Below are 13,479 nucleotides of genomic sequence, written 5' to 3'. Positions count from 1 at the left end.
TCCTGTCTTGTAAGAAAACTTGCCATTGCTTCAAATGCCGTTGTGAGGAGGAAGAGTGACGTAGCTGAGACAGTCCATACCCATGGTTGAGAGTGAAACAGAGGCATCAGAGCTGCTCTAAGTTGGTGCTTCTTCCCGCCGCACCTCCACCCTCGGGTCACCTAGTGGTCAGGAGTGGGAGTGTCGTGAGGGAGAAGAGGCTGAATCGGCCCCAGTTCTATCAAGTCAAAGGCAGCCCGAGTGAAGAACTCAACCTGTGGGGAAGAATAGGAGGTGATCCTTAAAGCCAAATTTTTTTATTTAATTTTTTTTATTTTTATTTTTTTTTTGCGCTACGTGGGCCTCTCACTGCTGTGGCCTCTCCCGTTGCGGAGCACAGGCTCCGGACGCGCAGGCCCAGTGGCCACGGCTCACGGGCCCAGCCGCTCCGCGGCATGCGGGACCCTCCCAGACCGCGGCACGAACCCGCGTCCCCCGCATCGGCAGGCGGACCCCCAACCACTGCGCCACCACGGAAGCCCCAAAGCCAAATTCTAAGTACAGTTCAGGGTGGCAAGCAGGCATGGACCGCCTGGAGCCACGTGATATTTCAATTCTTCCAGGAACAGTTTGATTACTCTGTTAGTCCTCTCTTGTGAGCATCTGGAAGGGATGTTTGAAACTCCTAGGTCTCGCACAAGGAATTAATCACTGGGCGCTGTTCAGACACTCCGTCTACTTCCTTCTCTAGTACAGGCCTCTGGAGAGGAAGCAGCTACTATCAGTGCATCGTAATCTGAGAGCTTCTATAACATACCAGACACACTGGGGATATCGGATACCGTGGATTTTAGTTAATAAATTTCCTCATAGAAAATAAATAGATGACAGTCTTGTTCTGACAATTCTGATCTCTAGTGATTGGTGGTTTGGCTGGTTTTTCTTCCTAGGCTATTGAGTGGGTGGGTTTGTGTGTCTTCTTTCCTCTTCCATTTTCTCGGTTTTATAATTACATACTTGTGATACACTCTTTTTTTGTAACATCTTTATTGGAGTATAATTGCTTTACAATGTTGTGTTAGTTTCTGCTGTATAACAAAGTGAATAAGCTATATGCATACGTATATCCCCATATCCCCTCCCTCTTGCATCTCTCACCCCTCTAGGTGGTCACAAAGCATCAAGCTGATCTCCCTGTGCTGTGCAGCTGCTTCCCACCAGCTACCTATTTCACATTTGGTAGTGTATATATGTCAATGTTACTCTCTCACTTCGTCCCAGCTTACCCTTCCCCCTCCCCGTTTCCTCAAGTCCATTCTCTACATCTGCATCTTTATTCCTGTTCTGCCCCTAGGTTCATCAGAACCTTTCCCCCCCCCCCCCCCCCCCCCCCCGCCCCGTACGCGGGCCTCTCACTGTTGTGGCCTCTCCCGTTGCGCAGCACAGGCTCCAGACACGCAGGCTTAGCGGCCATGGCTCACGGGCCTAGCCGCTCCACGGCATGTGGGATCCTCCCGGACCGGGGCACAAATCCGTGTCCCCCGCATCGGCAGGCAGACTCTCAACCACTGTGCCACCAGGAAAGCCCAGAACCATTTTTTTTTAAGACTCCATACATATGTGTTAGCATATGGTATTTTTTTTTCTCTTTCTGACTCACTTCACTCTGTAGGACAGACTCTAGGTCCATCCAACTCACTACAGATAACTCAATTTCGTTTCTTTTTATGGCCGAGTAATATTCCATTGTATATATGTGCCACATCTTCTTTATCCATTCATCTGTCAGTGGACACTTAGGTTGCTTTCATATCCTGGCTATTGTAAATAGTGCTGCAATGAACATTGTGGTACATGTCTCTTTTTGAATTATGGTTTTCTCAGGGTATATGCCCAGTAGTGGGATTGCTGGGTCGTATGGTAGTTCCATTTTTAGTTTTTTAAGGAACCTCCATACTGTTCTCCTTAGTGGCTGTGTTGTGATATACTCTTAAGTACAATTTTGTTATTTTAACATTTTAATTAAAGGCATTTGGGTGGGCTTCAGGTTCCTGAGAAGAGAGAACACTCATGGCATCTCAAAGATTAGACTGAATTCAGTTAACCAATGATGCAAGCCCCAGGATCTGAACCATCCAGAAATCAGGGTCTTGGCAGACTGTGGGACCACTGTCTTCTGTTCAACTGCAGTCAGACACCTGGGCACTTACTGCCCTCTTTCCCTGGCTGATGGTAGATTTCATACAATAACCAAGAGAGCCAGATATCCTTCAGTGGAAGCACAGAGGATAAGTGTCTCCAAAACAGTATGTAAATCCAGGGTCTGACATGAAGAAAGTATTCAGAAAATGTCATTTTCCTTTCCGAGCTCAGAAGTGTTCGCCAACCTTCCTCTCTTCTTGCTGGTTAGTTGGGAAACAGGCTGAGACTTGAGGACATTGCTGTTGGTTTGGTCTGCCTACCATGGGTGAGTGCATCCTGAACTTGAACCAACCAGAGAATTGGGAATGAGTCAACATAAAAAATGAATAGTGAGGGCTTCCCTGGTGGCGCAGTGGTTGAGAGTCCGCCTGCCGATGCAGGGGACACGGGTTCGTGCCCCGGTCCGGGAAGATCTCACATGCCGCGGAACGGCTGGGCCCGTGAGCCATGGCCGCTGAGCCTGTGCGTCCGGAGCCTGTGCTCCGCAACGGGAGAGGCCACAACAGTGAGAGGCCCGCGTACCGCAAAAAAAAAAAAAAAAAAAAGAAGAATAAAAAGTTAAAAAAAAAAAAAAAGGCTGGAAAGCTATATAGTGAAATAGTGTGGTTTCTTGGATAATGAGCTTAAGGTGATTATTTTCTTCCAGTTTTATTGAGGTATAATTGACATACAGCACTGTGTAAATTTAAGGTGTACAGCATAATGATTTGACTTACATATATCATGAAATGTTTATCACAGTAAGCTTAGTAAAGATATACAAAATTAAAGAAGTTCAATTTTTTAATTAAAAATCTTTTCCTTGTGATGAGAACTCTTAGGATTACTCTAACAATTTTCATATATAACATACAGCAGCATTCATTATGTTTATCACGTTGTACACTCCATCCCTAGTACTTCTTTATTCTGTAAGTGAAAGTTTGTACCTTTTGACTGCCTTCATCCAGTTCCCCTTGCCCCTACTCCCCACTTCTGGTAACCACAAATCTGATCTCTTTTTCTATGAGTTTGTTTGTTTTTTGTTTTGTTCAATTCTTCCAGGAACAGTTTGATTACTCTGTTAGTCCTCTCTTGTGAGCATCTGGAAGGGATGTTTGAAACTACTAGGTCTCGCACAAGGAATTAATCACTGGGCGCTGCAATGAACATAGGGGTGCATATATCTTTTCTAATTAGGAGTGGAATTGCTGGATCATATGGTAGTTCTATTTTTAATTTTTGAGGCAACTCCATACTGTTTTCTATAATGGCTGCACCAATTAACATTCCCACTAACAGTGCACAAGGGTTACCTTTTCTCCACATCCTTGCCAATGCTCATTATTAATTCTTTTGCATGTAGCTATCCACGTTTCCTGACACCATTTATTGAAGAGGCTGTCTTTTCCCATTGTATATTCTTGCCTCCTTTGTCATAGATTAATTGTTCATATAAGTGTGGGTTCATTTCTGGGCTCTCTATTCTGTTCCATTGACCTATGGTTCTGTTTTTCCGTCAGTAGTATACTGTTTTGATGACTGTAGCTTTGTAGTATAGTTTGAAATCAGGGAGTACACCTCCAGTTTAGTTCTTTCTCAAGATTGTTTTGGTTATTTGGGACCTTTTGTGTTTCCATACAAATTTTAGAATTATTTGTTCTAGTTCTGTGAAAAATGTCATTGATATTTTGATAGGGATTGCATTGAATGTGTTAATTCCCTTGGGTAGTTTGGTCATTTTAACAATATTAATTCTTCTAATCCATGAACACAGTTTATTGTTCCATCTGTTTGTGTCGTCTTCAGTTTCCTTCATCAGAGTCATAGTTTTGTGAGTACAGGTCTTTTACCTCCTCAATTAGATTTATTCCTAGGTGTTTTATATTTTCTTTTTGCTTCTGGGCATTTTTTAAAGTTCTAAATGCAATTTTTATTTAAATTTTAGAAAAGTTTTAGATTTACAGGAAAATTGCATATATAGTACAGAGAGTTTCCATATACACCATACTTGGTTGCCCTTATTATTAATATCTGATGTACCATTTCACAGTTAATGAACCAATTTGATACATTGTTAAATTGAGTCCTTAGTTTTTAGCTAATGACCTTTTTCTGTTTCAGGATTCCACCTGGAACAGACGTTTTATTTATTTATTAATAAATTTATTTATTTTATTTATTTATTTTTGGCTGCATTGGGTCTTTGCTGCTGCACGTGGGCTTTCTCTAGTTGTGGCGAGCGGGGGTACTCTTGGTTGCAGTGTGCGGGCTTCTTGTTGTGGTGGCTTCTCTTGTTGCAGAGCATGGGCTCTGGGCGCGCGGGCTTCAATGGTTATGGCACGTGGGCTCAGTAGTTGTAGTTCAGGGGCTCTTGAGCGCAGGCTCAGTAGTTGTGGCACATGGGCTTAGTTGCTCTGCGGCATGTGGGATCTTCCCGGACAAGGGCTCGAACACGTGTCCCCTGTGTTGGCAGGCAGGTTCTTAACCACTGTGCCACCAGGGAAGCCCAGACGTTATATTTAGTCATGACAACATTTTAAAAATACTGGAATTCATAATTCCCTGGCGGTCCAGTGGTGAGGACTTCGTGCTTTCACTGCCAAGGGTCCAGGTTCAATCCCCGGTTGGGGAACTAAAATCCCACAAGCCGTGCAACGTGGACACACACACGCAAAAAAAAAAAAGATGGAAAATACTGGAATTCACATATATTACTTATAAGGTATGTTCTTTATTAGAGATGTGGTCTGATGGACACAAACGTTAGCTCATGAATTCTGAACGTAACTAAATTCTGAATGTAACTAATTCTGAACGTAACTAAAAGTAAAAGCAGAATTTGGCTTTTCAATTCTGGATCTTGTGTGACCTTATCTTTACCTCATTAAGTGCTGTGTACTGTACAGACAGATTCTTAAAGGCCAAATTTCTGCTGGGGGAAATAGTTTAAGAGGTGAGTATGGGTGTTAATTTGTTTTCATGAAAAGTCCAAACTCAGGAAGAAACTGATTTGGGCTTCTGACCCAGATTTCAACTTGAGTACTTCAGAGGATGAGGTGATCTGTAAGTGACCACTTGGACAAAAGGTCAAATGAAAAAGAAATGAGTTTTTGGTGGCACAAAACAGGAGGCCCTGGGCTTCCCTGGTGGCGCAGCGGTTGAGAGTCCGCCTGCCGATGCGGGGGACACGGGTTCGTGCCCCGGTCCGGGAAGATCCCACATGCTGCGGAGCAGCTGGGCCCGTGAGCCATGGCCGCTGAGCCTGCGCGTCCGGAGCCTGTGCTCCGCAACGGGAGAGGCCACAACAGTGAGAGGCCCGCGTACCGCAAAAACAAAACAAAACAAAACAGGAGGCCCTCTTCTCATATAACAAGATCCTCTGGCCTTAGAAAAGCCATGTTAGATCTGCCCTTTCAGATTCTGATGCTTTATTTTGTACTGAAAGTTCATATTTGTGGTAGTATTGGGCCTTCCTTATCTACAGTGGGTCAGAAACTGTGGATAGGTAACATCCCAGCCCAAGCTGGAGCGGAAGGAGGGGCTCCAAGGGATACTGGGGAGCTATGCAGACCACCCCCTTGTCCTCAGTCCCCACAGGAGTTTCCTAGGAAATAACAAGGTCCTATCAAATAGTGATGTCAAGTGGCCACAGATGAGGTTGAGAGGGAGACTGGAGCCATGAATGCTTCGGGTCAAGTTTCCATCCACAAATGGAGCCCTCCACTGATATGGCTCTAGGGCACTGGGAAGTTTAAAACTATGGGACAGCGTTACACCTCTGCCATGGCTTTATAAAGTTGTAACTAGGATAGTGCTAGTTGTGAGAGTACAGGCCAAGGACAGCTGACCCTTGAGCAACGTGGGGGTTAGAGGCACTGACTTCTGTGTGGTTGAAAATCCACATATAACTTTAGAGTTGACCCTCTGTATCTGCAGTTCTTCAACCACTATTAGTTCCCATTATTGATATTTTGGCCAAGTTCTCTGCAAAATTCTAATGATAAAATTTGCCCAGCTTTTGCCACAGGAGTGTTTGTGAATAACATGAAAGTGCTTTGTAAAGTGAGCATAATACAATGCGGTCATGATTGAGAATGCCTTAGTGTGTTTTGTAGGCTTCACCTGTGGTTCCCATTAATTCACTGCATCATCTCCACCTTGGAACACCCTTAGGAGCCTGAGCTCAGGTTAATAAGCAGCTCTAAAACGAAATTGTGGTATATCTCTTCAGAGTAGGGTGAAGTTTCTAGAAAAATATTCCTGTAATCCTGTTATAGCTTTTGGTGACCTTTCTAAAACATGGCAAGTGCTTTTTTTTTTTCTTTTTCTTTTTTTTAAAACTAGAGCCTGATGTCCACTGGGACCTGGATATCAAATGGAGACGGGCGCTGCTGCCATCATGGACTGTTCATTCGTACTGCACTTTAACATTTTCTCAGACAGCATCCAGTTCTCACAACCACCACAAGTTCACATTCTCATTTTATGGGTGAGCCAAATGTTAGCATGGTTGATAGACTCAAATGCAGGCCTCTGACTACACCCTCTCATTGCATTATGCCTGAAGATTGAATTTCTTGGGTAGGACTTCAACCAATTTGTTACTAGTTGCGGCTCCTTCCAAGGCTTGTGAATTGTGTAAGAGTGGATCAGGCTGGCCTAGGACTGGTTTGTACACCCGTAAAGAAGGCACTTAAATGTTTAGAAAATGAATATCAGGTAAGCCGCTCCTTCCCAGAGCCCTGCCGCGTCTATCCCCCATCCTGACCACTGGTCGACCCCATATTCCCCTAACTCGTAGGGCTGCAGCGCAGACGGGAGGCCAGGTGGGCATCGCTAGGCCAAAATTGGGCTTCGAAGGTCGCCTCTCCACCTCCACCCCCAGTACCCCCCACCCCCCCAACCCCCCCGGCGGAGGACGCGGCCTAGTCTCCGAAAGGGGGCTGGTGTGCGGGGTCCAGAAGCGCGCAGACCCCACCGCAGCTCCCGGCCAACGGATCCGAAAGACTACAGCCCCCAGCATGCCTCGCGGCCGCCCGCTCGGCCCAGCGCGCGTGCGCGGTGGCGCCGCCGAGGGCCGACAAGGACTGAGCCTGGAGCCTGACAAGCGTCGGCACGGTGGTGGCGGAGACCCGCGGCTGCGGGGCAGCTGGACGTACCCCGCGGGGCAGGTGAGTGCGGAGCGAGAGGTTGGCCGAGACTCGCTGGGTCTGCGGGGCCCGGCGCCCACCCATGCCCCTCCGGTGGGGACGCTAGGGGCTGTGGACCGACCGACTGGCCCACGGACTTACGGGCCGAGGGGCAAGGCGGCGCCGTCGCCGGCCGGCCCTCGCTCGTGCGGCGCGCGGGGCTGGGGTCCCGGCTAGGCCCGGGCCCTCGAGGTCGGGCGCGAGGCCTGAGGGGCGCGGGCGGTGCTCGGGGCGGGGGGCGGCCTCCCGGGGAGGGACCCCCAGCTGGCCCAGCGGGAATGGGGGGCTCCCGGCGCCTGAGCTGTAGTGCCTTGGGGGCTCGAGCCCGATAACGGCCCCCTCCTGCGGCTGGGAGCAATTTACAGAAGCCGCACCTCAGGCTGGCGACCTTTTTTGTATTTTGGGTTTTTTTGATAAAACGGCTGCTTCGAATACGTTTACAGCAGCAGAGTCCTCTTCAGGTGTGACTTGTAACTTTACCTTAAAGATTCAAGTCTGCGGTCAGAACACAGGCTCAGATTCTGGCCAGACTCTGAACACACTGTAATATGGGTTTTTAACGCTGGAGAAATTGAGGCATGTACTATCCAGGACTCAGCCAGTGTGGTTAGGATTGGAATTTTGAAAATTGTTCTCATACATGGTTTAATGATAGATCCAAGATGTTTTTTATATGGGGCGGGGGGGAGAGGTGATTTAAAGTCTCTTTTTGGTGACGAATGACTGTATCATATTTTCCAGTCTTGTGCTGCATATGCGATTTGTGGTGCGTTGGTGGCCCTGTTTTGCTTGCTCTTTGGTGGGATATTTAGAGGTGTCTGGAATATTCTTTACCCTTCTTTTTCTTTCTTGGTAAATTCAAGTTCCTAATCAGACTCTGTTTCACAAAAAGTGAATTTTCAACTTCGACTTGTTTATTTGTAGCTTTTGTGATTGTTTATGATTAAGTTTGTAGGTACACATATATTTCCTCCTCATCTCTTTTCCGTATCTTCCAGTTCTCTCTGAACTGTAAACGATGGAGTTATATTTTCTTTGTTTCACATATTTATTTGTGTTCTCCATAATTAGCTGGTAATTGATTCTAAATAATAGTCAACATCTTTCCTGTCTTTTAATAATCACAGGTGCCTGTAGCCTTTTCATCACTAATTGTTACATTAGCCTGGGCTTTAGCCCTCTTCTATCCCTTTTTAAGCATGGGTGTGTGTAATCTGGGAGAGAGGGCCGGGGTGAGGTGTTTCTCTTGACCAGATATAGGTAACAGGTGAACACGACCCATGGCATCAACTTTAGAAGCCTGTGAACAAAAATTGTTAAATATTAATCTTGTGAATTTGGGAACTTGTCAGGTTGACAGAAGAGTCGGTGAGGTACCTCACAGAAATGAACCTGACGTCAGGGTAAAATATTGAGAAAGGACCTCAGGAATCATCTCTTTTATCATACCGCCATCTTTCAGTGCCCAGAGTGGATGCTGGGGACACCTTGTTGGCTTAGAAACTTAAACAAGGTTCTGTGTGTTTGTGTTTTTGGTTTCTCTCTTCCTAGTTCTCAATGAACGCTTTGGCAGGAGCTCAAAATCTGGTACATTTGATAATTTAACATCAGTTTCATCTGCTTATTCTCCAGATTGTCTCTCTTCCTCAGCTGGTGACATCAGTAATTTTCCACAGCAGCCATTCATGAGCTCATGCAGACTGTCACAAGGAAGTGGAATAGCACAGAGGGTGGCACATACAGGAGAAATAAGGATCTTGTTTCTTTGCCGTCACATATTACACAAGGAGTGAGACAGGAAATCTGGACTGAAGCACAAACTATGTGGGAGGGGTTAGCACACCAGAGTCCAGGCTTCCACATACGGTAATAATCATTGGTACCACTTACTGAATCTCTTCTCTTTGCCAAGTGCTGTAATCGTCACAGTGAAGTGCAGGTTTATCGTTGTCATTTTATATGTGTGTAAGTTGAAGTACAGAGGTTAAGTGATTTGTCCACAGACATAGTGACAGGGCCAGAATGCAAATTCAGGTCTCTGATTCTGACATCCCCGCTCTTCCTGCTGCACTGTACTACCCTACCAACATATATGTTCAAGTCTTTCTCATTCTCAAAGAAAAAAACAAAAAACCCCACCTTTCCTGTGGCCACCTTTCTTCTTCAAACTACTGTCACTTCCCATCTGTTTCCTTTCTAGATTTGTCCTTAAAAAGCAAACTCTATGCCCTTCTCTTCCGTTTACTCCTTATTTCATTGCAGTCTGGCCCCCACCCCTCGAGTCTATTGAAATTTTTCTCATGAACTCCACTCAGCCATTGATTGAATACCTACCTTAGGTACCATCTTCTAGACTTAACAAAGAGGCTGAGATGGTTCTTGCCCTGAGGGAGTTTAGGAGCTAATGAGGGAGAAAAAGAATTTCATACATGTCACTGTATGTTAACTCCTGACCGAGCAGTCTTTGCTCTTGGGAGTGGGGGAGGAAGACTTCACTGAGAAGGTGATAGTGGACTGCCAACAGAGAGAAACCCTAAGTTGTTCCAGACAGTGGTGTCAGGACTGCATGCGTAGGTGTGGACTTTTAGAAGTTGTTAGAAGTTGTATCTCGCCAGTGAGAGATGGTACAGTTGAAATATACAGTGTAGGCTTTAGAGTCTGCCAGACCTGGGACCTGAGCCTTAATTTCTTCTTCATAATACCTGCCTACAGTGTCAGCTCTGTGAAAGTAGGGCCTTTGTCTTTTTCACCACCCCACTCCTCTCTCCTAGAACACTGGTCAGTAGATGTTTGTGGAGTGAATACCTCACAGGATGTTGTTCAGCTCGCGGGAGGTGCTAGACTCCCAGCAGCACCATGTGACTGAAGTAACGACGCTGACGTTCAGTGTGGTTTGTGAACTGATTTTGAAGACACCATTGTTTGAAACAGTATACATATAATCACCTCTCCTTTTTGAACATTTAGGCTTGTTAATTTATGCTCACAATTCATAAATGAGGAGAGAGACGTTCACCTCTTTTCTGTAGGCACAGTTAACTGTGTGTTTTCACTTCCAATATTATGCCTCTTTTGCAGTTATAAACACATCTCTGCTTTTTCTAAGTGTTTGTGATGTAGGTTTTGTATGTATTTTTTTTCTGTGCTAATGTTCTGGATTGTTTGGGGAAGTTAATTTCTTTGGAATCATTAAATACCTTTATCAGTAAGAGTTAACGTGAGAAATGAGATTGGAAGCACCAGTCCGGTAATCAGAAGGCTTATTCTTGGGAAGGGCCTGATTTCCAATTAGGGCTAATAGATTTTTTTTTTTTCCTTAACAAAACCATACAACTATTCCTGGTCTTCCTAGATACCTAGTTAGCCTTCTAGCTAACATTCTAAATACATGAAACAACAGATCATTTCCCTCTTCTTGTGTTTGAGTTTCATTTGTAAATATCATTAATTTGTGTGACTTGAGGTTATAGGATTAAAAAAGTGGTCCAAGTACCACTTTTTTGTTTTGTTTTTGCTTTTGAAGTCAGTGGGATATAGTAATTAGCACCTACAATAAAGTTCAAATTCTGGCTCTACCACTTTAAACTTTGAAAACTTAACACAGTGATATTGCTTCCCAATGCCTCATTTTGCTTATCTGTAAAATTGGGATAATTACTACTACTGTCACCACTCGATAATAGCTCTTATTTATTGGTGTTTACTATAGACTTGGCACAGTTCTAAGAATTTTACTTCTATTAGCTCAATCATCACAACTACCCTTTATAGTAGTATTATGCGCACTTAGGGTGAGGAACAGTGACAAGATGGTCACCTGAGAGTTGTAATAAAGGTGTTTAATAATGTGATGGGTAGTTGTACTAAATGACCTGTAAAGTTCTCCTCAATTATGATTCTCTGATTGAAATCTCAGTCTCCAGACTCTGAGCCCTAGAGATTGTTCTAGAACAGACTGTTCCTGCCTTTCCCTGTATGGCCAGCCTGGTTTCCTGTTGTCTCTGTCTCACACCCCTGCTTCACCCAGCCCCTTACATTCTTTTTTTTTTTTAACAGTTTTTTTTTAATTATTTATTTTTGGTCATGCTGGGTCTTCGTTGCTGCACACGGGCTTTCTCTAGTTGTAGAGAGTGGGGGCTACTCTTCATTGCAGTGTGTGGGCTTCTCATTGCGGTGGCTTCTCTTGTTGCGGAGCACGGGCTCTAGGTGCATGGGCTTCAGTAGTTGTGGCACACGGGCTCTAGAGCACAGGCTCAGTAGTTGCGGTGCATGGGCTTAGTTGCTCCGCGGCATGTGGGATCTTCCCAGACCAGGGATTGAACCCGTGTCCCCTGCATTGGCAGGCGGATTCTTACCCACTGCGCCACCAGGGAAGTCCTGCCCCTTACGTTCTTCACATCACCTTCTCATTGAGCCTTCCCTAAACACCTAATTTAAAATTGCAACTTCCTGGGACTTCCCTGGCCGTCCAGTGGTTGAGACTGCATTTCCAATGCAGGGAGCATGGGTTTGATCCCTGGTCGGGGAACTAAGATCCCTTATGCCGCGCAGCCAAAAAAAAAAAAAAAGTTATTGTCTAACCCTAAGGTTTATAACAGCAGGAGGACAACCTCCTCTGACATCTTTCCTGAAATTTCTGGTGATAATGATGCTGGTCTGAGTGTAATGCAGTTTGCCTGTTACCATGTTGTTCCCAAGTTTTTGATTCAGTTTGAGGTTGGGATAGTGGAAATAGCAGACTTAGCTTCTAGTCTGGCTGTGTCACCTACTCTCTTTACGGCTTTAAATGAGTCTTTTGATGTCTTTAGCCTCAGTTTCTTTCTTTTGAAAAAAGTAAGAGGGAGATGAACTCAAAGATCCTTCTAACTCCATCATTCGTGACTGATCTAAGAGCCTTTGCCCTGCGCCCAGCACTGAAGAAGCTAATGATCTCTAAACATAGGTGCAGGTCTGTTAGAGAAATTCATTTGCTCTTGTACTATGGGGATTCTCTCCTAATTTATATTTAATTTGGAATTTTCACAAAAATTTATGTTTCTTAATACAGTTGCTTGTATCATGTTTTAACTCTGCCTGGCTCCCACTGGGCTCCATTCCCAAGTCAAGGTACATTGTTCTTACACATGCACAAGTGGCTTCTGTGTCTTCCCAGAGCACTGTGCTGGAGAATTGACAACTCAGTTGTACTAGTCAGTGTGGTAGAGAGGGACCACTTAGGAGTCACTTCTGACTCACTGACTGATATGGACAAGCTGCTTAACCTCTCTGAGCCCTGGTTTTCTCAAGTGTAAAATGGGGAGTGCTTAGTAAGTATGGTAAATGCTCAGTAAACACTTTCCTTCTTTCATTGTATCTCCCTTCTAATACCTCCATCTAACCACTGCCACAAAGTACATTAGATTGGATTACCATACTCTAGGGTTATTAGGTAGGTGTTTTCATATCTGCAAATGAAAAATTCCCAGTAATTATATAGATGGTATGGCCAAATGAGTGACTTAAAGGTAGTTTTTGACCTCTATGGTTTAATTATATGAGGAATAGGGACTTTGTTAACTATATTTATGATCTGTTCCTTTTAAGTGCCCGAAGCTCCTATGTTAATATAAAGCTTTAAATATAAATATTTCAGTGCCCTTTTTTGCCAGTCAGCCCTCAAGGAGCTTTATTTTCCTCACAAACTCTTGTCTGCATTTTTCAGAGCTACCTGAATGTCGAGTTGAGGTTAGGTACCCATTGTTTGTTTCACTTGTACTTCTAAGGAGGGTGTTGCTCCCCAGCCCTGGTGGTGGGAATGACAGAAGGTCCATGCAGTACATTGCTTCTGCTTTCCTTATCACAGTCCAGGTGCTTCCAGGCTGTAAATCTTAGGGGAGTGATCCTGGGAGGTACTCAGGGAAGTGATCAGATTACCTTGGGTGATTATTTTACAGGAAGACCTAGAGTGGATGGGCCTGGTGCAGAAGCCTGCACAGGAGAGCCTCATTTACCTGGTGCTGCTGTGCAGGAGAGGGAGAGCCATATCTGGGCTTGTGGAGTTCTGGCGGGGAGAGTCCTGTTTCCCTTGTCTGTGTTTCCAGTCCGTGCTCTACCTGGCACAGTCATGCCTAAATCTTGCCTGAAGGAA

At 45.0% G+C, this 13,479-nt stretch overlaps 1 protein-coding gene across 6 annotated transcripts in view; it reads left to right on the top strand.

Annotated features, from left to right (window-relative positions):
• Nucleotides 1-7,197: 7,197 nt before the first annotated feature.
• SGSM3 (small G protein signaling modulator 3) overlaps nucleotides 7,198-13,479 on the top strand; it is a 34,581-nt gene continuing 28,299 nt past the window's right edge. For 4 of the 6 annotated variants that reach the window (XR_013830450.1, XM_079936602.1, XM_079936601.1 and 1 more), the window contains exon 1: nucleotides 7,198-7,334. The gene's annotated coding sequence lies outside the window, so the exon portion shown is untranslated. The remainder of the gene's footprint in view (nucleotides 7,335-13,479) is intronic. The other 2 variants (XM_079936604.1, XM_079936603.1) reach the window with 1 other exon arrangement.

Source organism: Stenella coeruleoalba, assembly GCF_951394435.1.
Source record: "Stenella coeruleoalba genome assembly, chromosome: 11".
Taxonomy (NCBI): domain Eukaryota; kingdom Metazoa; phylum Chordata; class Mammalia; order Artiodactyla; family Delphinidae; genus Stenella; species Stenella coeruleoalba.
The sequence above is the reverse complement of the archived record's forward strand: the minus strand, read 5'-3'. Positions and strand labels throughout refer to the sequence as shown.